Source organism: Chamaea fasciata, unplaced genomic scaffold (genome assembly GCF_029207755.1).
Source record: "Chamaea fasciata isolate MVZ Bird 193981 ecotype frontalis unplaced genomic scaffold, bChaFas1.0.hap1 SCAF_9, whole genome shotgun sequence".
In the NCBI taxonomy this organism is placed as follows: Eukaryota; Metazoa; Chordata; class Aves; order Passeriformes; family Sylviidae; genus Chamaea; species Chamaea fasciata.
In genome coordinates, this window is record NW_027094094.1 from 10110933 (window position 1) to 10136257 (window position 25325).

The following is a 25325-nucleotide window of genomic DNA, read 5'->3' on the forward strand; positions in this document are numbered from 1 at the left end:
AGTTCAGAGGAGGGTAGTGCACGTAACTTCCAGGTCTGGACACAGCTAACGTCCCTTCGTATCTCTGCAGACCGTTTAAAATGAAAGGAGAACAAGTGAGCAACTATCAGAATCAGAAAATTTAGGAAAAAAATCTAGAAAAATGTTTAAAAACCATGAGTAAGTTCTCTGATAGTGCACAACCATCTCTATTCGAGGTAAAACAAAACCTAAAATGCATATTAGGAGTGACATTTGAAATGACCATTGTACATTTTATGACAAACTTTCCTCTATCATTTTACACTACCCTTGCCACCGCCCAAGGTTTTTACACAGCTCTCCTTCCTGAGCTGTTCAAGCAAACACCCTAAAGACAAGGCCTGTTTAATATCTGCTCTTCTGCGAAGAAATTCCTCAATTACAGCATTTTCAAAGCATCTCATAACCATAGCTTAAAGTCAAGGCTTCAGGACACTCAAAGACCACTAGGGACTTTCCACAGAGCTCCAGCTGGTGCCTGCTCTTTCATGAGACACTTGGAGACATTGACAACTGCAGAGAAGGTTGTATGCTGGTTTACACAGCATTGAGGCCACATCTGTAGCAAACAGCTGAGCTTTAGCTTTTCTGCTTTTGTGTGCAACTGTATGCAAAGATTCTCACCTAAGCTCATTACATTAGGAAAAGAAAAAAAAAATCAACAAAAATACTTTCATGTCTTGGTAGAAAGCTTAAAAATCTCATTAAAAAACCTGATAAGCATTTGTGAACACAAACAGAACTGGATCAAAAGGAAAGAAGCAGACACCTGAATTTTCATACAAAGAATCAGGCTCAAAAGCACACTCAGGAACACCATTCCTCAAAAACTACTGAGGATAGACACCTACTCAGGTTTGAGGAGCAAAGAGATGCAGGATTTGAAGGATAAGTGTATTATGAAAATACATTTTAGCATGCAAATATCTACAGTCAACAATACATTTAATATAAAAATATTTGCATTCAAAAATATTTGGTATGTAAATTCACATCTTCAGAGGAAAAAAGCCCAAGTCAAGCAGTGTTCAACAGCGTGGTTTGACATTCTGGTCTCAGTGGATCAAAGTGTCCTTGCTCTGTGGCACAGTTCACCCATCCCTCATTTGTGTCAATACCATTTGGGGTATTCAGTGAACAGTGAGTCAATGTGGAGCATCTGAACTGTTTCCATTGTAATTTCACGTATTTCCCAGGTGAAACACTGGGAACCCCTGTCAAAACCAGCTTCAGAGCCCAAACCCTCCTCCCGCCTGCAGCAAGTCCTTTCAGTCCTTGTAACACCCTCTGCTGCTCAGCCACGCCATGACCCAGGTTGGCAGGAGGATGCGAATTGGTTTTCAGCCAGTTTCCCACACTGATTCCCAAATGGCTTTGCTGACAGTGCAAGGGAGTGCACAAGGATGAAATCCAGGGGCACTGCAGCCCCGTAACCAAGTATGAAACTCCAGACAGAAACCACGGACAGAGATGGAAAGGCATTAGCAGGTAAGAGCCAAGAAAACCATGCCCATGACTTCTTTGTATATTACAGATTATGAGGAAACTTGGGATTGAGATGAAATGCAACAGTTACTACAGATTTAATTGGTTTTGTTCTCTCTGTAATTTTATTTTTCCAGAGAGAGAGAGAGAGAGAGAGAAAGAGAGATATAAAGAAAGAAAACATCATCTGGGATGCAACACTATCCAGCTGCACACACAGAGCTCCCAGGAGGTACCTGGCATGCTGGATGAACATACCATGTTCTGGGATGTATAACTCACATCCTGGAGACAAGCTCCATGAACTCTGGTGGCTTCATTCCAGAGGCTGTGGAAGCACATTGGTGTGTTTTGCATTTGCTGCTCGGGTGCAGGAGGAGTTCATTCAGCATTTGCTGACTGACCTCCGGAAAGCCTGAGACATGTGATCAGTTTGGGGATGCTGGGGAGAAAACATGGGCCTTGCTTCAAGGAAGCGAGAGTTTGGGGAAAATCTGGTGGAAATATAAAAGGGGTTTAAGTTTTTCTGAAGAATTAACTCTTGGGATGGTGTCTGGGGATCTGACCACTGCACAGCTTAGAAAAAATACCTTTATAAACGTAACCACGTATTAAATCTCTGTTCCTCTGCCCTGTGCGTACACCTTCCCTTTCCCCGCTGCCCAAAAACCTGTCAGGTTTAAGAAGAAAAAGAAAAAAAGCATCAGGAGAAAACATAAGATTATGAGATCACTGGCTAAATGCCAGTGAGACAGACCTGTCAGCCTTGACTGCTCTCCATCTGTGTTGGAGTAAGAACCTACATCTGAGCCTGAACAGACACCTTCCAGCACCTGCAGGTAACTAAAAGCAGTCTAGAAATGCAGATAGCAAGGACCTAGCTTGAACTGGTGACCAGCTGTGACCCCTGCTCTTTTCCTCCTTCCCAGGGGTTGTCTTATTCGACCATTTTTTCCCCTAAAATGCTGCTGAATCCTGTTAATCCCAAGTAGGAGACTTGCTCAGCTGCTGATCAACTCAGTTGGCTGGATCAACTACATGCATGTCTGAACTTCAAAACGCACTTATTGTTATTATTATAGGTTTATAGGACATAATTAGTTCAAGTCCATTACTTTACAATTCATTCTTACAGTGACAGAAAAGCCCATTCATCTGTAAAAATGGCCCAAATGTGACTGGCAATACCCAAAATCCACGACAGAGATTTTTCTAATTGCCTTGGACTTTAGTTTTTCCTCTTTCCTTTCAGCCTGGTTTGTTACCTCTAGCCATTAAGATTACAACATTGAAGTCCTTGTAGTACAAACTCCCTCCATTACTGAATATAATATGAGCGTTGGGTCCAGTTGTTCTTATTAGGTCTGGTTCAATGCCTGCTCTGTTGAGCCCAGGCTGACTTTCATATAACCCCTACTGTTTCCTGGAAAATGTTCAAACAAATCAATCATTCTTTTATTATTTATTTGCATCTTCTACTGATTTTTTTTTAAAGAAAGAGGACATTTGTTAAAAATGCCATCAGCTTTAGGGGACCATAAAATCAGTACCTCCTTCTCAGCATAGAACCAGCAATATGACAAAAGTATTTGCAGAAAATCCAGATCTCAACATCTATGAATTGTGATAGAGGATCCTCTCCTCCACCTTTTCGTGTGTGTGTGGGTGTGGGTGACACTTGTGCCTAGAGAAGAAATCAGCTTTGCTGCAAGGCTACTTTTGGCTTCCACCCCCTCCAGTGCTGTTTATGAATTAAAGAGAGGTACCACCTTCATGAACAGTACTAGCTAACATTTCTTATGCATGGTCCATGGGATTGCAGTGACTGAGGCACAGGTAGAAATGAGAGACCCTACAGCAACAAGACACTATATCTAGACTGGTCAGAATGGACAAACATACACAGAGAAATCAAATATAAACTCAGATCTGATTATATCCTGGTGAGAGCCATCACTCTTGGTCTGCTGAGGCACACATTTTAGCCCACATTTTGACCTGACATGCACATGCTGACAGCTAAGAAGCGATTCAAAGTTGAAGAAGAGCAGTTTTCCTACACTTGGCTCAACCGCTCCAAGGTGGGGCCAAACTAAGAAGTCAGAATGGATAATTTTTTGCTACACAGAATCCTGATCTCTGCTGAAAATACTTTTAAGGACCTGTAAAACAAAAAGGCTCACAAGGTCTTGCTACAACGTAACTTGTTAAACTAACGCCGCTTCCCCCTCCTCCTTCTGCCCTCCTGGTTCACGCCGAACTGAATTCTGATACAAAAGAAAACAGGTCGTGTCCTCCCCTGCTTTGATGCCTTATATAGCTCATGGGTTTGGCTTCCGTATCCTGTTCTGTATTTTATACCTGTAACTGGGATACAGAGAGAAAGTAGAACATACCCTCTCTGTCGGGAGGCTGTGTATCCCTCTACTTAGGAGTAAGTTTTATGTAAGGAAAGCTTCAATTTTTTTTTTCCAGGAACTTGAACTGTTGATTTTAGGTTGCAACATTACATCCTGAGCATCCCCATCTGACACTTTGTAAAGTCTAATAACCTGCCGTGCTGCTTTTCAATGTCACATCACAAAAAACAGCTCAAAAATAATAATGAGGTCAGAGAAACAAGAAGTACTAAAGTAAAAAAAAAAAAAAAAGTGCAGGAGACCAAATGCGAGGAAAATTTATACTGAGAAAGAACACCCCAGAAAGCACTGACTTGATATAAATATATCTTTCATAATGTAGTGAATGTATATAAAAATAAATACCACCAGACAGAGTAACAGAAACGGGACCAAATTATTAGATCACCTAGCAACAGAACATTAACCTACCTTTTATGCTGATCTTTTCTGGCTGGTTTCAGACATCTCCATTTTCCCTATGCAGTGCAATCCATCTTACTGAGAGTTCCCAGCACCGCAAAGCAGCAGTGTGTGCACGGCATCATTAACTGCTGTGCCTGATCTGGGCTCTGAGCACTCGAGCTGGGCTACCCCGCATTGGAGCGGTTCCCCTCGCAGCAGCACGTTGAGCTGTTCTGCTCCTGCGATTTCTCGCCTGCTTGTTTTTAAGGAACAGTCTGCTCTTTCTCCCCCCTACCCACCCCCCCTCCAATATCTTGTCTGCCAGGAGACTTGTTGGAAGCAAACTGGGCGTCTCTTGATCTCAGTTCCAGCCTCCCCACGAAACAGGTTCCAGTCTGAATCAAAGACTTGGCTTTAGCAAGCACCGTCAGCTACGTACGTCAGCCGGCAGCAAGACACACACTTCAGGAGTCTGGGGGAATGGTTGAGAGGGACGGGGAGGTATGTGGGAGAATATGCACTGAGAAGAGGGTCACCAATGCTATTTTTTGGCACTAGAAAGTCATCCTCCCTCCTATGCATTTTAGTAATGACATAGAAATGAGTAATTGCAACTTTTTAAGGCCAAACAAAAAAAAATTGGGTAAGCACCTCGAAATTAAATTAACTCTGAAATTCACCTGATGAGGACATCAAATACCATAAATATCTGAGTTAACAGATTTTTCTTCTTTTTTTTTTAGTTTATGTTACAGTGGATTTCAGATTTTCTTACTTTACACATTGTTCAGGTGAATAAGATGTGTGTTCAGATGTGAGCATTTTCTAAATTCAATTTCTGGAGCTCAAAATAAGTAGATAGGTAGCATTTGTTCAAAATTTTATTAACTGATTTTACTAATATACAGGAATTCTTTATCCTAGCACCCAAGCCAAACTACACCCCTAAACTGACACGAAATAATTTGCATTTAAAAAATAAAGTAGTCACACCTCCTCCCAACCTGCCCAGCCATTCAATCTTTCTACTTTTATCACATCTTTAGATTCATACCAGCAAATGCTTGCAAGGGTTTTTAAGTCTGCTTTGTTTTGATGAATTAATTTTCTGCTGTGTCAGTTACCCTGCCAGTTAACTGCGTATCTACACAAATGTTTGTTCTGAAATAAAGATAATGATGATGCAGGAATGTCTAATACCATTTCTTCCAGTAGCCAGGCAGCCATAAACAATTTGTCATACTACAGCCCAAACTGGTTACTAATGAAATAGTCTAACCTAGCACTGCATATTTAAGTCCCTCTGCTTTTAAACAGAGCAAGCTAATAAAATTATCATCTCTTTTCAGACACCACATTTAAGAGACTATATACCAGCAAGATATTTTTTCCTAAGAAATAAGCACTTGAGTGCATTTGAACTTAGTTTTTGTTGCTATGTTAAATCTAAAACATTATTCTTTCCCAATTATATTGCACAAAGTTAAAGTCAACACAAATAGTCAAGCTGTGCAACTCACACTTTACTCAGTGTAAACTGGAACTGAGCCAGACACACTTTATTGTCAGGAAGTGAGAACTAAGTGGGTCGCTGACAACCACACAGAACATGAGAATTTGAGGCCTGTAGCTTTACTTTTAACTGCAGGGGTGATGTTTTTTTCTCCTTTAAGGAAGGTTCCTTATAATGCACTCAGCCTGTAGCAGGTGCAGTCTGCACCTCCATATTTTTCAGGCTGGCCTGCCAACATCTTTCAGCACAAGTGGGGAAAAAACTTCCGGAGCCTAGAATGCTGGTTTGATGTATCCAATATGCTCTACCACATGGCCACAAATGCTATTTGCATGAGTTGAATCTCATAAATGAACTTGCATGCTTAACCCTGTAGACCCAAACTATAATCATTCACATTTTGCTATTCCTTCACTGCTGCGCAAGTTTTTAATGTAGAAAAAGGGAGGAAACCCTTGATAACAAGTTATCCAGTCACCCTTTTCTGAGAGTCAGTATTATAAAAGACAAAACCAGTCTGAAAAGCACAACCCTGAGAGTTCAGATGCAAGGTCCACCCTGCCCACTGTGGAACCTCCTGTGCCAAGGAAAGGCAGTACATAACCGAGGTGCTGCCATCGCTGCATTGAGTGACACCTGAGCAGTCAGCAGTGTAATGGCTTCCTTGCTGCACTCCATGAAATGTTTTTCTTGTTTTACACAAAAACAGATAAGATTGTGCAGACAAAATGAGTATTTTGAGATTATGGTGTTCTGTATACAAAACATGCAAGTCAGAACAAACCCAGTCGCACAAGCAAACTGGTTATAGAGAGGTAGGAGAGGGGGTATCTGCAGTTTGTTGGTGAAACAATTCACGCAGGGGACAATAAAAAGCACTTTTTTATTTTTAAAGACTCGACTCTGCTTATCTACATAATCACTTGTACTTAAGTCACCTAAAAATATTTTACGAGTCAGTAGACAACAGAGAGCTAAATTAAAAGATTACGTTCTGCTAGCACTTATCCGTATTAAGCTGTGAAAGTAGGCACACACATAACCCACACACAGAGACAACAGCTGAACAATGTCCCTGTGGCACTTGAAAAACATGAAACCTGGGTTCCTCCACAGTATAAACTAAGAGTTTCTCCGCAAATAAAACTTAACTGGAAAAGCTGATTGCAGTCACAGCCTTCCATATTTCACAACACTCTTCCTCTTCTGCAAGGTCTCCAGCTTCCCCTGGTGACTTTTTTCTTGGGCTGTTCCTGCCCTGCACAGGCGCAGGGGGAAACAACTCCACTTTATATGCATATCTACAAAAGGTTATGGAGCAGAAGAAACAAGCCTGCTATGCAAATACTTTTTTAAAAATCCATTGATTCACATCAACCTGGATAGAGCCATTTGGAGTAACAAGGACTACTCCCAGCAACCTGCAGGAGCCCTCCCGGGTCACTGGTACAACGTGTGACAATGGAGAGCAGGGAAACCTCTTATCAGTCTCAGGGCACATGAAAAGCCTTTGTGATTTATGGCAGTTTGATTATCCTGAGAAATGTCATGGCCAAAGCAGCTGCCTCCTGGGTTTTGCTGGAGGGTCAGAGGTTGTGACGGTGGGCAGTGCAGATGATCGACACAAGGCAACTGCTGGATTTTACAAATATTTACATGAACAACCCATCTTTTGTATGGCAGCATGCAGCCAAACCTTTTTATAGCCCAAACCCCTGCAGCTCCTCTCTCTTCACATCAAATCCTGACCTTTAGCACCACCAACAGTTCAGTGTAGACCCCACTTAAGACCACCACCATGCACTGACTGTACAGAACTGCAGCTCAACGTCCTCCATAACTCACAACTGAGCACTGGGAAACCTGGCCAACAGCTAATCTCAGTAGGACAATTGTAACTGGAAACTTGAGGAAAAGATGAAATTGTGCCAGGTCTTCGATCATACAGTCTTCAGGACAAATTGTATCTTTATTAATATTATTCACCACACCCTGCACAACCCTCCCCCGTTCATCTTGGAATCTCTGAATCACTCTGCCATAAATTTTATATGAAGAGCAATAACATAAGTCACATTAATACACCAATATCAGCTTGACCATGTCAAAATAAATTGGCTAGCCTCTCAAAAAAGGAATTTTAACATTTTACTGCCTTATACATCATTCTCACATTAAACAGAAAATGAGCATTTCAAAAAGCTGATTTATGACAGCTGTAGTTAAAACCTCAAAATATTTAAGATATAACAGCACAACTATGTATATTGATTTCACATAAGAAGAAGAGGCTTAGTGGGAACGTTATAGTTGTCTTAAGGTTTTTAACTATCATTTACAAATAGTAATTTCAGGGATTGATGAAAGTGTGAGACAAATGATGTTCAGGCCTGACTGTGCAGCAGGCACATTGCCACTGACTGGCCATGAGTAAGGGAAAAAACCTTAGGCATTGTGAGAAAAGAGCTATCCCCTTACTCTAGCAAATGCTTCAAAAAGGCAAGCTCAAAATGAGGTGTAGAGGGAAGGTTCTGTTAATAGGACTAACAGCTTATATCAGCCATGAGATGGCATAAGGGACAAAAATCTGTAAATCACTATTCACAGACTATGCTGAGAGTGTCTTTTCTCACCCCATTCAAAACTCCAAGACTTTCTTTTTTCTCCATTACCAAAATTAGTTTTGCCTTAGCATATGTGACATTTTTTCCCCTCCTTGGTCCACTTACAAACAAGTTTTGTGACTGTCAAAACATAACAAGGGAAAAGTTAACAAACACACAGAACTCGACGGCGGTTACTTGCATCCCTAATTCTTACAAAATTATTATCTTTAGAGGACTTAGGTTACACATACCTTATGCTACAATTTTTCATGTTTTCCTGGCTGCCTTGAGGCAATCCTGCCTCTCCCAGTGCACAGTGTTTCAGTCCCCCACCTCTGAAAATACCATTCCCTAATTGTGCTAAGCACCTCTCTCCATGAAGCTTGAGTCTACAATGGTTACACAAAAGCATCAGGGTTAAAAATAATCTGGGGGAGGAGAGCAGGGGAAAGTGTGGAGCAGAGCAGGACCACAAGGGCCTGGCTAACCTACTCAAAAGTTCAAAAGGCAGCTACTTTATTAGCTGCGTTCACAGCATGTTGCTTTAATTATCCTTCCCAGGGAAATCCCTAGGATTTACAGTAGTGAGAAACACTTTTTCTGTGTATAGTCACATGGTAAATGCTGTCTTCAGCTTGCCCGAAAATAATTACCTCTCCCCCCAAACAAACTACCCAGCTAGCATATGGAAAAAGTTTCATTTGCATTCAAAGTTTAACCTATATAAATATGCACAACAATCTCAATGGACTTGGCCTCAATTTGACCTCCTTCTTGTCTCTGCCACCTTTTGCTCATGGTATTAGAAAAGCAAATTGAATTTAGAGAGCCAAAGGTCTTCTATACCTTCAGGAATGGAAAACTATGCCACTGACTATCAAGCAAGCCCAGCTAATGGCAGAGGGTCACTTTGGACTTAACCACGGCACTGAACAGAGAAGCAGATGTGCCCAGAGCAGCAGCCAGCACATCTCTGAACAAGTGCTGAAGATTTACTAACAAAAGCTTTGGTAAAACACACAGTGAGGGGCAGGGTGAGTCAGCATCAAGCCTGGTAGTAAGAGCAGTATTTTAAAAGTCAAAAGCAGAATATATAAATATTTCATAATTAGATTACTACTATTTTCCAGTGCAAGCAAGCAATTATCTACTGTTATCCCATAATTCTCCTCCTCCATCATGACTTGTAAGCTCTGGAAACTTGGATAAAATAAAAGACACTCCACAACAAACAACTCTGGTATTACAGAGCATGGATGAATCCTGGCATGCTACACAAAATTATGGGGACTTGCACACATCTGCGATTTCACCTAGAATGGAAAACCAGCTGACATTGAACACTTGTCCTAGAGATTTAAACCATCTTCTCTTTTGGTCTCAGGTGCATGAAGCATGAATATTTCATGTCTAAAGAGGAGATGGTCTAAGTATTGAGAATAGAACTTCCCAGCAGCCAAGGTGGTACAAGCAACCATCCAACCCCAGACTGCTTCAGATAACACTCACTTTATACTACAGCACTGTTGTGAAAGTGAAGAAAATCTTCCTGGTTTCTCCTCTAACCAGGGACTTGAAGGAGCTGCAGCACCAGTAACAGAATTCCAGTTGCAAAAACTCTCAGTTATATTTTCGAAGGCACGTGCAGCCTTTGATCAGTCACATGCACCACTAAAGACTCTCCCTCAAATCCTTCTCCAAACAATTCTTCCAATTTTGACTTCTACTGGGGTTTTTTTTGTTTGCATTTTCAAGAATATTCTGAAGCCAACAAATATATTAGATGGATATGTCTCCTAGAAAAAACTAAATACTTAAGAGTAATTTTATTTGAATTTCCAAAGCTCATTAGTAAATCTGGCCTGAAAATGCAATTTGCTTGTTTGCAATTAAACCTGTGCATGTTTATACTGAGTGGAAGTATCTGATGTTACCCATGGGCTGAAGAAGTTCAGAGCCTGAAATGTAGAGGCAAATTCTTCTCTCAACTCTAACATTAAGAATTAAAAGCAACAAATTTTAAAAGTCAATTAAGAATTTCAAGAAAAATGACATTATGTTCTGAGCTTTGGTGATGCTTTTCTTTTTTTTCTGAATATTTGAATAACTGATGGAAATCATCCTAGGTAAATAGCATTTCACCTTACACCATAAGAAAATTATTGATACAGAAAAATGTCTGAGGCTATGGAGGTTACATCTGCTTGATGAATAAGGTAAAGCAAGAAAATAAGTAAAATCTTTTCTAGGTCTTTCAGTTATTTTTTTCACTTTTGTGTTGGGTGTTTTGTGGGGTTTTTATAAACATTTGTATAAACCTAACACCGTTCAAAAAATTAAAGATCTTTATGCAAGAACAGTTCCAAAAAATACCACAAAAATTGATTAATAAAGTGCTGAATAATAGGTGATTAGATGCTTGCCAAGGGCTCCTTCATGACAGCTCTCACAGACGTGCTGGAATGCTGTGGAGGACAACACTGACCCAGGGCAGCCAGAGCTCTGCCTTAACCACAGCAGGGATGAGGAGGAACCACATCTCTTTTTGGAACTCATTTCTTAATCCAAAGAGGAAAAAGGAATCTGCAGGACTAATCTGGTCTCAGGAGTTTGATCTCAAAGGTTTCTGGAAGTGTAGGAGTAGGTGCTGCCTTTAGAGTTGGGCAGTACTTAGATTTATTTTTTTCCTGTAATATGCATTGCTCTAACTTGCTAATTTATTGCATCATTCTGGGCAGGGAGATAGCTGGATTTCTATTTTTATTTTAATTACTGAGTGATGCTTCCAGTTTGCATTGAGACAAGCATATAAGATGCCATTTGTGGGTTGCGGTGGGTTTGTAATTTTGTTCTTTTTAATTCTCTGGCAAATTGTTAAGGAATTTTGATTTTGGCCTCCCTCATCAGTACATGTTCTCTCTCTGTGATAAATTATCAAAACTAATCAAAGTTTGTACTGCAAAGCAGTCAGTATGATCTGATGAAAGCATACAAAGTTTTGTGTTATATGAACAGACTTTTTCTTGAGACTTCTGGCTTCAAACTCAGAAAAGTGGAATTCATAATGAGAAACACTCCTACCTGGCACACAACCCCCATTCCTCAGAGGGTGCAATTATACAATTATGCTGGATGAAACTTGAAGAAAGCTTTTCATTACATCTATCCTGTGTTCATTTTCATATATTCAACATGTTGTTTGTACCCGTGTATTAAATGGACTGGAAGACCAGTAGTTTCTAGAAGACTAAACTGGATGGTTTATTTTTTTGAAGTTATTTTTAACTGTCACATTCACAAGGCACTGGATATGAAGCCTTCAATAATTATACATCTGATATATAAATAGCAAAACATGAGAAATAAGTAAACAAACAGAGCTACCCCTTCCTGGCTGCTCCTGGTGTGGTGCACAGATGGTCATGGCCATGCCTGGCTGTCCAAAAGTAGATCAGCAGCCATCCTGGGCTAACAGCACATTCCACCTTTTCATTCTCTGTTAGAAACCATCGCCCACAACACTAAGTTCTCCAAGTTGGCTGTTTCATTCTTGTATCCACAAAAAGTAATTACTAAGTGCTGCTTTGTGTAATTATGACAGCACTTTCACAAGTTCAGAAACAGAATGCCTTAATGTTACTTGTCCATTTAAGATCGTACTAGTTTATACACCTAAAAGGTTTTTGCCCTTTTTGCAGCAAAGTATGTTTTAGTCTGTGAAACTGAGAATTTAAATTGTCTCTTGATTCTGCAAATTTGTGATCGAGTTCAATTAATTATCTACACTTAACGTTTTTTTAGTCAGTGCCCTATAATCAGATGGACTGAGCAACTTGTACTTCAAGTAGTGAGGATGCTGCTCAGCATCAAAATCCTGCATCTTTAACCAGATATCAACTTCTGTAAAGCAAATTATGTTTTTACTTTTGTACCAAGTTTGGCTTAAAGTAACCAACAGGTTCAGAAGTTAAGTGGCAAGAATGAATACATGCACAGCGTGATCAGGTAAGATCTCATTTTCATAGAGCAGCAGGTGAACAAGCAGTACCTGGACCTCTCTCTGACCTGCGGCATAAGCCCAGACACAGACTCAGTCATTTAAAATAACCTCCCATGATAACTGAGCTGAAGCTGTGAACAAGCATAATTTTGCAAACATGGATAATCAAAGGGGAACTTGGATAATCCTACAGAAGTGCCAATAATTTTCTTTCTTAATAAGTAGCGTTTGTGCCCATGATGGGAGTATTTCCTGAAACATGAACAAAGCAATAGGTATGTTTGGACATTTAAATTTGTAGGATGAATTTAAAAACAGCATGAACTCTGAAAGCATACTGAAGGCTAGCCAGTATTCAAACTGGTATCTATAAATAGCATAAGTTCATTGTTCTGAGAGGAGACCAGCATTCAAAATTCTCCAGGTGCCAGTGAGCAATGACCCGAGTTAGCTGTACCTGAGCAATAAAAGCACTCAACAAAAATGAGAAATGTACTAGTAGGGGTTGATTTTTTTTGTGCCCTCTTCTTCCATTTCCAATTGCATCATTACCACTAACAGAAAGATAAGTCAATTCAAATAATGACACTCAAGTGATCCCATAAAAAAAACCAAACCACATTTTCATTGTTATTTTTGCATCTCATCTGACCTCCTCAGTACAACCAGAAAAAAGACGAGGGTAGAAAAAAGGAGGAAAAACGAAAGACCAAACCAAAAATCTAAACAAATTGCTGCACAGGCTCAGAGTATCAGTTAAGAAATATAGTTGCTCTGAAATATTTAAAGAGAATACAAAAGGGCCTCTACAATAGTATAACCTTTGCCTCTGTCTGCCAGCATCACAGTTTACACGGTTTCCATGGAAACCCTCTGCAAACATATGAATGTGCTTGTTGCGTTAGATGTCGAACAGAAAATCCTTTGTGGCAATTCTGGAGGGCCATGGCCAGTGCCAACCTCCCAGTGGAATAATGCCCTTCACTATGCCTTGCCCAGCAGGCTCATGACACACTCGCTCACATGGCACAGCTGCTGCCACTGCTTGTTTTCCCCAACTGAAAAAAAAAAAAAAAAAAGGGCACATCAAAACTATTAAATATTTCCTCCTTCATGGAGAGCCCGTTTTGCCTTCACCAACCTGACAAAGTCTTTGGTTCTGGACTCTCAGATGCAATGCAGGAACTCTTCAATGAGGACTGACTGGGAGGCTTCCAGCAGGCTTCTACTCAGGGCATTGGGAATACATTTGCATATTGAGTAGATAACTACCCAGGAAGGGGATGCCACAATTCTTCATTATTATGTGCTTTGAGAAAAACACATTAAAAATACACACATAAAATCTCAGCATGCAATAGGTACACCAGTCCAGAAGATAAAACTACTTTCATCACCTTGTTATTTCTCATCATAGAAAGACCAAATGAACTACAAAAAACTCACTGGATGGGCTCCTCTTTCACCCCGCGGGCAGGAAAACTCTACCCAAGACAGTGAAGTGTCATCAGGAGGGGTGGTTTCTTTTTTTTGTTGTTCGAGGTATGCCTGTAAGTGAAAGCTGAGGAACTAAAAAAACTGGTTTCTGCTTTACAAAGGAGGAGTATTGCTACTGGCAATCACCTAAATGTTGTGTCCCTTCTGCATTTTCCCAAAATTCGTGTCCACTCTGTAGCTCCATATATTTTACCATTGAAAACATACATATTCTCTACATATTTTATCACTGAAATATGAGTGCTTCTAATAGAAGTGCACCTTTAAAACCAGGAGCAAACATACCTGGAACATACCTTGTTTGCAGGCTAAAACATTGCCCTACAACCTTATTTCTCAAAAAAAACCAGATTTTTGGTACAGCAAGTTAGACATTAGAAAGAGCTTCTTCACCCAGAGAGTGGTTGGGCACTGGAACAGCTCCCCAAGGCAGCGATCACAGCACCAAGCCTGACAGAGCTCAAGAAGTGCTTGGACAACGCTCCTGGGCACATGGTGTGATTCTGGGGGATGTTCCTTTACAGGGCTAAGAATTGGACTTCATTTTTGTGTGTTCCTTCCAACTCAGTCTATCCTGTGATTCTGGGACTCTAATTCCTGAGCTATCAATGGCATAATCTACCTCACCGCTTATAGCTGTGCACAGCTTCAGGGAGATGACTCTCAGGGAGGATGACACCTCCAAAAGCTACATTTAAGATCAAAGTCTTCAGACCCTGCATGGGATGTGAAAGCCTGCCTGTGCCACTCCACGTAAAACTGGGGAGGTCAGCACCTTTCTGCTTGCTACAGGATGCTCCACCTGCCATCCAGCCATTTCCAGCCACTTCTACTGTCAGTGACAAAAATCAGCAACGTAACAGTTTTGTCTTAAAAGCTGAATAATGAAGGAAAATGAAAAGATTTTGCACCAGAAAGAGAAAACAAACAGAACACTTTTAACTTTGCCAGCTCTCAGTTTTTGTGTTCACCTCTCTCCCTTTCCCAGAGACGGCCCCGAGGGGAAGCCCTCCCTGCTCCCTCATGGCCACCCTCAGCTCACACCCTGCACCGGCCCAGGCCCCCACGCAGCAGCTGCCAAATTAACTCCGAGGGCAGCCAATCTCCCCTTTTAGCCTCGCCTGCACAACACAGGAACGCGGCGGTCACTCAAAGCCCGTGTTGTTCCAGTGCTCTAATAACCCATTGTTCCCCTGCGGTTGCCTCAGCGAGATAAAACGAAAGGCCGCGTTTTCCGAGGGTAAGCGAATTCCCGCTGCCAGGCGAGGGCTCGGCCTCCCGGCGGGGCCAGCCCATCCTGCGGCTCGGCGGGGACGTGGTGGGTTTGTTTTGTTAGCGGGGGTTTGCAGGAACATCTGCTCGGCGAAGGGACGGTGCGGGTCTCACCCTCGCCTGCCCCGCGGGGCTGGGCAAAGCCGCGTTTGCTCCCTCCGCACTCAGCTGCAAAGATACTGCGCTGACAGTCCCACGGCTGGAATCTGGCTCCTACCTGCTGGATGTTTATAATCTGCTTCCTGCCGGAGGTTGCAGAAGGGTTGAAAATCTAAGGGTTGCTACTGTGAGTTTCCCAGGAGAGGGGAGCCACAGCGTGGGCTCAGGGCAGAGAGCCCCCCCAGCACCACCTCCAGCAGACTCCAGGTAACAGCGCCCAAGTACTGGGATGGCAGAAAGGACACGACAGGCAGAAACTAATCCAACAATACAGGAAATTGTAAGATTGAAAAGTCACTCGTTTTTTATTTTCACCACATCCTCTTGTCCAGTAATGAAGTTCACTGAACATCATTAACATTCCGCTAATGAGACATCCAACTGCCCAGAACGGCAATAACGAACGTGAACTCTGTTTCCACCAAATCTACCAGAAAGATTTTTAAGGGCCTGCTTTCCCACTGACACGAACACATGACTCCCATTAGCCTTAATAAAGGAACAGTGCATTCAGTGGGAGAGAAACTTCCCAAGGTTGCATAACTGAACTGCAGCATGCTCAAGACACAATATAGACTGCTATGAGGAGTTAGCAGTCCCAAAACAACAAGGACAGGCCAAACTCCTCCATTACTTTCCCATTTACTTTTGCCATAGTTCAGACTTCCTTACTTTAGGCCAGTGAGGGTACTCAAAGCTTTTTCTATGACAGAAAAATGGAAAAGTAAATCTTTTAATGGAAAAGCAAATCAGACAGTAGGATGTTTAGATTCTATTTTTAGGCTGAAAAAAATAAAACTTCAGATATGCACTTTCTTTATCTTAATGCATTGTCACTACACACTATTCTTAACTCCACGGTATATAAATTCTTACTTTTCTAACAATGCAAATTTGTTGACAGGATGACAGGTTAAAGTTTATCTTTCAGGCTGCTTCCCTTGCCCCAGTCACAAAAATCTAGTTATGTCAATTTATGTCCCTTTCAGTGCTCAGTGAGGCGAGGAAATGGAGTGGAGTGCCAGAATGTGGAAACAATGCAAAAAAACTAATGCCAGAACTCAGTATCTGCCTCCTAGGCTAAGATCTGCTTGCCCTCACAAAGCTTTGGGATTACTACTATGTATCTCAAAACTGTGTTTAAGAAAAACCTCCATTCCAGATGTTGAAAGAATGATTAATCTACTGAAAATTAGAAGCTTTTTCTTCATGTCTTCTCCCCAGTTTATATATTTTAAAATACTTGTGTACTTAGCTTAGCTCTTTTTTTTTTTCTATGACCAGGGTGCATGTATACTTTTGGATAGTAAGAAATTGAATTTAACAGACAATTTAAAACTAGTTGGTCATGCCTTTACCATAAGAATCTCTCTGATGTAATGGAAGAAATTCAATACAATTGCAGTATACATTAAGGAAGGCTGCCTCATGCACTCTGCTATAGCTTTAAATGAGAATAGACTTCTCTATTATCTATCACACTACAATGACTAATACGGGAGAATATCTAGTCTGCTACTTCTCACACACATGATAAAAACCCACTAGCACACATACTCACAGTTGAACTACTTTGATACAGTAAAGAGAGATGAAGAACTACAGTGCAACAATTGCTGTAACTGTGTGATCAGTAATGAGCTGTTTTAGAGCCACGTGTTAAAATATATCAAGACTACCTATCTATAAAAAACCCCCAAACAGCAACAATTAAAAAAAACCAACTCAAAACCAAACTCAACCAAAAACCAAAATATAATTGATTCATTTTATTTCACAGACCACGGTACAGCAGCACAGCAGAATCAGCCCTGTGCCCCATGTGGCTGTGCTCACTTAAGCTGCCAACAAACACTCAGAACACTGAGCCCAGTCCTACTGAGTCTGGCATTCTCCTTGGCTTAAGCAGAAACAAAATCAGATCTCATCTGTTAAAAAAAAAACACAACAAAACAAAAAACCAAAAAAACCCAACAAAAACTCAAAACCAACAAACCCCAATCCATCCCACAATATAGAGAACAACAAATGTTAACAGACTGATTTATGGATACATGATACTAACTGCAGTGGGAAACTCCATTCAAACACAGAAACTGTAACTCACCAGTCATGTCACAACAAAGAAGATAAAAATCATGCCTGTCTCAAATAGAAGACACTCAAATTACAAGACAACTATCTGCAGCATCCATCCCCAGCCATTCTGTCAAACACACAACTGCAATAGCACAAAGCATCTTTATGACAGGAATAAAAGGCTCTTTAAATGCTCCTTTTATTTTTTATTGAATGAACCCACTCTTACACAAAGTTCACTCAACGATGTCTCGAGCTTTAGTACTGCCAAACCCTCTATTTCATTAGTCTAATATGGCTTGTCAGTCACATACAGAACAATCTGAAGTATTTATTAACTGCATACAATTTCTTCACGTAGCAGGTCAGGTGGTTGTTTAAGACACTGAACTTATTACTATATTGATAAATGTAGTTGTCAGGAAGACAAGAATTTTTTCAGTGTTACACCACAGCTGACCAAACACTTCCTTGCTCCAAGTCACTTAGCAAAACCCAAAGGGAGTTAAAAACCAAAGCCACAGACTCCTCCCAGCCACATTGTTAGTTTCAGCACTTTCTGTAGTTGACTCTTCTCACAGATCAGTAATCTTTACTAATAGCGTTCCTCCCTCCAAGGAAGCACACTGCACCACACCTCCCAATTGTTTTAGAAGTACATATATACAAAGACCACAGTTGAAAAAGATACCATCAGACATGGTGAGTCCAGAGAAATCTTGTCCTAAATATTTTTCAAGTTTATTCATGAGAAAAGGGTGGAGGAAGAAACCACAGCTAAAAGATTCACAAACATGAACTCATTTACAGGTTTGCAAAGCAAATCATGCCACCAACCTGTCATGTAACCCACAGGAAAACACAGTGCAGACAGTCTGGATCAAGATACTCACTGCTGGATGAAATCAAATTGCCCAGCTATGCTATATGAGTTCCTTAAAACTGGTTGGATTCTTTTGCCACTCTTAATCTCACAGTCAGACAGGCACTAGATTAAAGTGAAGGCAGAGCAGAGAACAACCCGTTTCTAAACTTTAACAACTTCTTACACGTCGGGGCAATTAAGAACACTGTTCTCATCTACTGTTGATTGCCCTGAAAGGATCACCAGTTGGTTACTGGCCATAAAAACAACTGCAGCTCTATAATTCCTTAAATATTTTCTAACAAGATACACCAGAGTGCAAACCCCAGAACTCTATTCCTGATACTCAGACCTTTCTGTTCAAACACAAATTGACAAAAAGACCTTCTAGCAAAACCACTCCAGAATGCTTTTACTCTTTGGTTTTGAAGTAGAGATCTGCCTTTTTCCCCCTCCCAATAATACCACCCACTCTTCCAAACAAATAAGTAATCCAGTGTTGCAGAGGAATTTTAATTGTTCCCGTAACCTCTTCTACCTGCCAAAAAAGTACTTAATATGACAGATAAGGAACAGGGTGCCTATGATACCTGTATATTTATAATAAGATATGAGCATATACATGCATACGTATAACATACAACTTATGTAAGAGTTAACTTTTGTATAGCTATAAAAACTACAAGCCTTTCAAGGAGGCAATCTTTGTTCTTTGAAGTAACAACCATCATTCGAGTTACTGACTCTCTGGCTCAGATTTACAATCAAATTACTACATCTGAACTTCCTGCATACCGTGTGAGCCAGACGTGGGTTGGTGTCCCCTTGCGTGCTGTTAGCTGTGACAGACACAAGGTCACAGCGGAAATCCCTTGCATGGAAGGCTGAAAATCTAGGATGTAAGGATGCACTCCTTTGTATTTGCTGGAAGTACAATCCCACAGCTCTCTGCAGCACTCTCTGCAAGAGTTTGGCTGATGTGGGTGCTGAGACTGAAACCTTGGCTCCTTTCAACAGTTGTGCAATTTTTATTTATTTATTTATTAAGATCTTGGTCTGTCAACCCTTCCTCACTCCGCACAGTATTTACCACAAATAATGGCCCTGGTTTCAGTGGGACCTTTGAAATATTCATCTTACGGTACAAGGAGTTACACAACCCAAGCTGGTGGGGACATTTTCAGTATGTTTGTACAACTTCATTTATTTAGTTATTAAGACCAGGTCTTAAAACAACAAAACCTTTTTCAAGCATTTGTTTAAACAATCCATTCTAGGTATGAGACTATTTATAAATACAAGGTATGCAAATACTGCGTATTAGTAAAATACCTATGAGAGTTGTAATTATTTTGGCAAAAGAGCTTAGAGATCTTTCCCTGAGTAAACTGTATGGCAGCATAAGCTCACTAGTAGGAGAAGTGTAAGAATTCCCTAAAACAAAAGCACATTTAGAACAGTTTAATAAACAAGGGGAAAAATATCTGTTGTACTTTCATACTGGAAGCTCACAAAATATTATGTTCAACAATAGGTACCACACATTTTTCACTGATTTTACAACTAAACCCAGCATGCTGCAGCTTCTGACAGCATTAGGGCTTAGAATCTACTTTTGACAGCATTTTTTCATTTGTGATGGGTGGTTTGTTCTTGGATTGTTATGGGCTGGGTGAAGCCTCGAGGCAGACATGCAGCCCTGTTGATAACATATGTATTTTCCAACCCCGTGATAAATTTCCCATAACTGCTGGCCTGGAACATGACTTTCAGCAGCTTGACTGTTTCACATTTGGCTAAAGCAGCATCAGTCCATTTTATAAATTAGCTCCAAGAGCATACATGGAAGACAACCATTTTCATAACAGATTTGTTTCAACGCTCAACTTCAGACTCCTATGTTCATAAAACAATGATTATTGCTTTCAGAAATCCAAATCTCCTCAAACAGATTTTTTTCCTCAAGCTGGAAATCCAAAATCAGAAATTAATTTTGCAAGATGCACCTGGAATTTGAATATTGACGTCAACAATGCTGGTTGTTACAGCTTAGGAGAGGTTTTACTTTGCATGCAAAACCTAATATACACACGTATTTCAGTACTCTTGCTCCCACTGAGAAGGTCTGCGCTGTTTTCAAAGCCTTAAAACCTTGCCTTTCACAGCTGCAAAGGAAATGACAAGAGAAGAAAAACACAGCCCAGTGCATATCAGCAATTAATTCCATCCACAGCTGCCCAGCTGTTTGTGCACGGAGGAACCGGGCAGTTTCCCCTCGGAGCCCTGGCCACTGAAAGCTGATACGGCACTTTGAGAGATGTGGGCGCTGGTAAGGCGTCAGGAATGCGCGCGGGATCACACAGAGCTGAAGGGGAAGGAATGAAATCCAGCCTGGAGCGCTGAGTATCTGTGTTATGAGGATAAAGTTATCTGGGGGAGAGGGAGGCTGAGGGGAGACGGGGAGCTGCCAGTGAAGCCAGGCTGAGCGTGCAGGACACAACCATCACTGGCAGAGACAAGGTGGGGCGAGCTCAGAAACCTGCACGTCTGTGTCAGCTCTGCCAAAATGTTTTCACGTTGGCTCATGTCAGATAGGTAGACCTGGGGGCACTTTACACAAGCTGTTACTTTCACTTGGGATCATGCTTTCCCAGCAAAGTTGCTACAGAGACTTGACTCCATCCATACTAGAGCAAGACTTACTGGTGAGAAATTACTACTTATTGGTAAGTAACCTCACCAATGCTTGCAGCCCCGAAGCCTCAGACCTTGAGGTAGAATGTAGTCCTTTAGAGTCTTTCCTATGAATGAAATCCCATCATGCCACCCTTTGGGATTTCAGGAAAGGTACAGAGTATATAAAAGGGGGATGCTATTGGTACCATCAACAAACCTCACCCTGTTGAGCCCTGGAAATTTCATCCCACTCAAACTCACCAGTTTACAGGAACAGCTGATTTTTTTCCTCTAATACATTTAAAAACTCAAAACAACATGTCTTTTTTTTCCTCCATTAATCCAAGCCAGTCCCCATTTAAAAATTCCAAATTGGTTCCCTCTTGCTGGCAAAAGCCACAGACAGCAAAACACTTCTAATACATATCGGCATTTTTTTCTTCAGCTCCAACACCACCAATAAAAAATACCTCCTTTGATTTTTAGTAGCAGCAAGTCACCTTTTTGTTGGATGGAACACTCAATCTTCTCAAAATTGGTATTTGAGAGGTATTCAAAAGAATAACCCTAATAGGAAAGTATTTTCACTTGACCATTTTCAAGACCAGTACCTATGGTAAGAAGTAACAGGGCTATTCTCTTTACAAAAAAGCAATGAAGTACCAGCTGGTGTATTTTGCTGAATGAACTGAGTCTGCTAAAACTACACACTTGTGCCCCAATGTGTGGAAAGAAAAGCAGTAAGACTCTGATATCACGTCCATACAGTAATAAAACAAATCGTAGAAAAATATCCTTCCAGCAAACAAGATTGATTAAACATTTTAAAATAGCCTTTTCAAGAAAGGATCTCTAAAGTTTAGAGCTATGCTTCTGGAAGGTTGGTATAATCTCCAAAACCATTGTACAAACATGCAGTGTTATCATTCGGAAAACAGAAAAGCAGAGGCCTTTCAGTAATTTACAGCTTCCCAAGGAAAATAAATCCAAATCCAGTGGATGACTGGAAGATACGAATTTGTACAAATGGCTTAAAATACCATCCCTTTTTTCTCTCTTGGAACCAATGACTCAATAAAGGGTAAACAGAAGCAGCACATTTTTAAAGCAGAAGCAAAGCACAATTTAGACTGCATGCAATCTCACTATATTTGCTGCACGAACAGTTCCACTGCTGCTGGAAAGCAAGAACAGCACTCATCATTCTTCCCACAATTTCATTTTTAGCTATTCAACATTAGGCAAATCCACTGGGGGATGATTTCCTACATTGCTTTTTGTCTGTCACAGCACAACCTGGTTTTCTCACATAGTAGAAACATGCACAGAAAGTTTCTGGAGGTGATCAATCACACCACACTGAGCAATGCCAGGACCTCCAAGGTATGTAGGTCACCTTCCCAAGACCATTAGTTCTTTTCATGTGAAGTTCAGCAATGCAAATAATTGTATTTCTTAATATCCTACTTAACCTAAATACCGGACAATACAAGACAAAGGTATTTTTGAACTGCAAAACATAGAGAAGTCTTTAAAAATCCCAGAAACATTAAAGGCTTTTTAAGACCTACCTCAAAATGGAAGATATCGTAGTAAAGTACGGAACGGTGATAGAGCTGCAGATAGTTTAAAAATTTATGTAGATTAAAAATTACTCTCCCCCCAACCACATTATCTAGAATGGATGTTAGATATTGGTTTCAAATTTGTTTCTCAGACTCAGTTTTCAGCAATATTTTGATAGAAGGCTGTGAAAATACTGATAGACGTTAAAAGTGATAACAGTAAGTTTCACTGCTTCAGTAAAAGCTGAGTGCTGCAAATAGAAATCATTCATGTGAATCTTGCAAGTGCACATTTGCCAACTGGCTAACTAAACACAACTCTTCACTGACTAGTATCTTCTGTTTGCTACTTCTTCTCTAGAGCAAAATTCTCTCTTGTGAAGCAAATCTATCCAAGATCAATGTATTCCTTAAAAGCATGAAAGATCTGTCCCAGAAATAAACCAGAGTTGTTCCTATCTTAAGGATTTACCATTTAAATTTAGGCATGATGCTTCAAGCTGGAGATAAATTTTAGTCACTAAGGCTAAAATTCAGATGCAGAGAGGGTTCCAAGCCCACACACCACTTATGTCCCAAACCAGATCTAGGGGTGAGTAATAGAGAGGTTTAGCTGTGCACACCCCTTGGATTTGACACACACCAAAGAATTTCACACTAAAAGAATGCAAAAGGGGTTTAGAGAGTCCCAAATTTTCACACCCAGCTGCAATACATGCAAATTGTTTTACTTAGGCTGAATATGGACACGTATCACATTTGCTGGAATAATTACTGAAATATGGAAGTTGTTTGATTGTGCCTAGAAATGCTTACATCACATAATGGTTAAGGATAAATAGCACCATCTGAACTTACAAGAGAAGTTCATACTTCACGGTTAAATAATTTGTGAGTCACTTGGGATGACTTAAGTTCTTTTCTCTCTGAGATGTGAATCAGGAACAAAGTTGCTCAATGTCTAAAAGTTCCCAGTCTGAAAGAAAAAATCCTAAGCCCTAAAAGTAACAGTTTTTATTTATCATCTATATTAGTACTAAGTACTGAAACTTAACATCTTCATGTTCAGCATTTATGTTTGTGAAACCATTAGGTCCTAGAGTGCAATTCTTCCTGCCTAACTTTAGACAATTACACACCATTTGAATTCACTGTCTAATTAACCTCTCTCTGGCATGAAGTGGATAATTACTTAGACTTCATTGGCTGCACCACAGTGGTTCCAACAGAGGTACACAATCCACGTGTAGGCACTGATATTGCAGAGATCTTGAGTTATGCAAGGCACGTGCTGCTCTAAAACACTGACAAGCTACAGGCAATATGAAATGAACATGTAAGAAGAGATCACTTAACTATTTTATTAGCCCAGGGGAAAAAATTCCAAGTGGCAGATTTAAAAACAAAAGCCTACTCATTAAATTCTTGCAATTCACGTGCACAACGGGTAATACACTTTTCTATGCATCTCACAAACAGAGGTCTTTTTTACATTGCCCAAGTAAACAACACATATTACAGACTAATTCCTAGCAGTGAGATAAAACACAGCATAAAACGAGAACCTCGCAGTGCCAAGCACATCCCAAGATCTGCCAGCAGTGTGAGTGTAGAATAAAATATGCTGTGAGAAACTGTCACCAGGCACAAACAAGGTTTCAGAATATGAAATGCAAGATCTGCCAACATAATAATCATTAAGTAAAAATATATGACCAATTCCTTATAAAATATAAAGAAATAAAATCTCAACACTTAGAGAATAGAATAGGAGGAACAGAGGGAAGGCAACAAACATATTTTATTTGGTTTGCAATCAAAATACAAATTTATTTGATTACAAAATATTCATCCATGGAGACTACTATAAAGCAAACAAGTTTAATAGGACATAGTGTTTAAAAAGTTCCATAAAAGATTTTTAAAGTAATGACAAGGCTTTCTCTCCCATTCTCAGTAAGTGCTTGGAGCTAATGTGCGTCTCAAAGACTGTCTTCTGTATTTTACTGTTGCTGTCAAGACAGAAAAATGAGCCAAAAAGTTTGCAAATGCACTGTGCAACTCACACTTCTAGACATCAACATGATACTACAGCCTGTACATCTCAATGTTAGATTGACACGTAAATAAACAAAGCACTCCTTTATACTAGAAATCTTTTAATGGTTCACGTTGAAAGTGGAGTAAAGGCAACAACAAACCCCTCGCAACCATCAGCCCACTACAAGCACCTTGGTGTACTCACAGCAATAGAGAGTTTATTGCAGTGAAATGTATTGAACGTACTGCAGCGAAAAGTATTTTGTAAAAGCTGATTTAAGCTCCCCTCCTTATATGACAGATGAGCCAGGGTTGCATTGGCGTGATTCATGACAAACACGCAACACTAAGTTCTGGTGAAGATGAGAGGATTTTTGAATACTTTTCTAAATCGTACAAGCTTATCAGTACCCACCTACAAACATATGCTTTCTTCCATATGACACAACGTGCAAAATAGCAATGGTGCAAACTTCATCTTTTATGCTTAAAAGAGAATAGCATAAATTTATCTACAGTGTATATTCTCAAAGCCTAAGGGAGAGATTTGGTCAAAGAAAATATTTCCATGGAAGTAACCTGGCTTTTCTGGCAACTTTTGGTCATTTTGTAATTCTTTGGTACAAAACTGATATAAGGCTGACAGATGCTGGAGAGGACCTTTGGCTGGTCTAGTAAATCTGTTTCACTTTAAAGCTATTTCATCATCATTAAGTACCTTAAAGAGGCTCTAGCCATGAAAA

At 40.3% G+C, this 25325-nt stretch overlaps 1 protein-coding gene across 5 annotated transcripts in view; it reads right to left on the minus strand.

Annotated features, from left to right (window-relative positions):
• The window catches only part of ADD3 (adducin 3), a 91301-nt gene that overhangs the window by 24239 nt on the left and 41737 nt on the right, over positions 1–25325 (minus strand). The window contains exon 1 of one of the 5 annotated variants that reach the window (XM_066190955.1): positions 4338–4542. The exons of the other annotated variants lie outside the window; for them this stretch is intronic. The gene's annotated coding sequence lies outside the window, so the exon portion shown is untranslated. Of the gene's footprint in view, positions 1–4337; positions 4543–25325 lie in introns of those variants that run through there. 5 annotated transcript variants of the gene reach the window in all.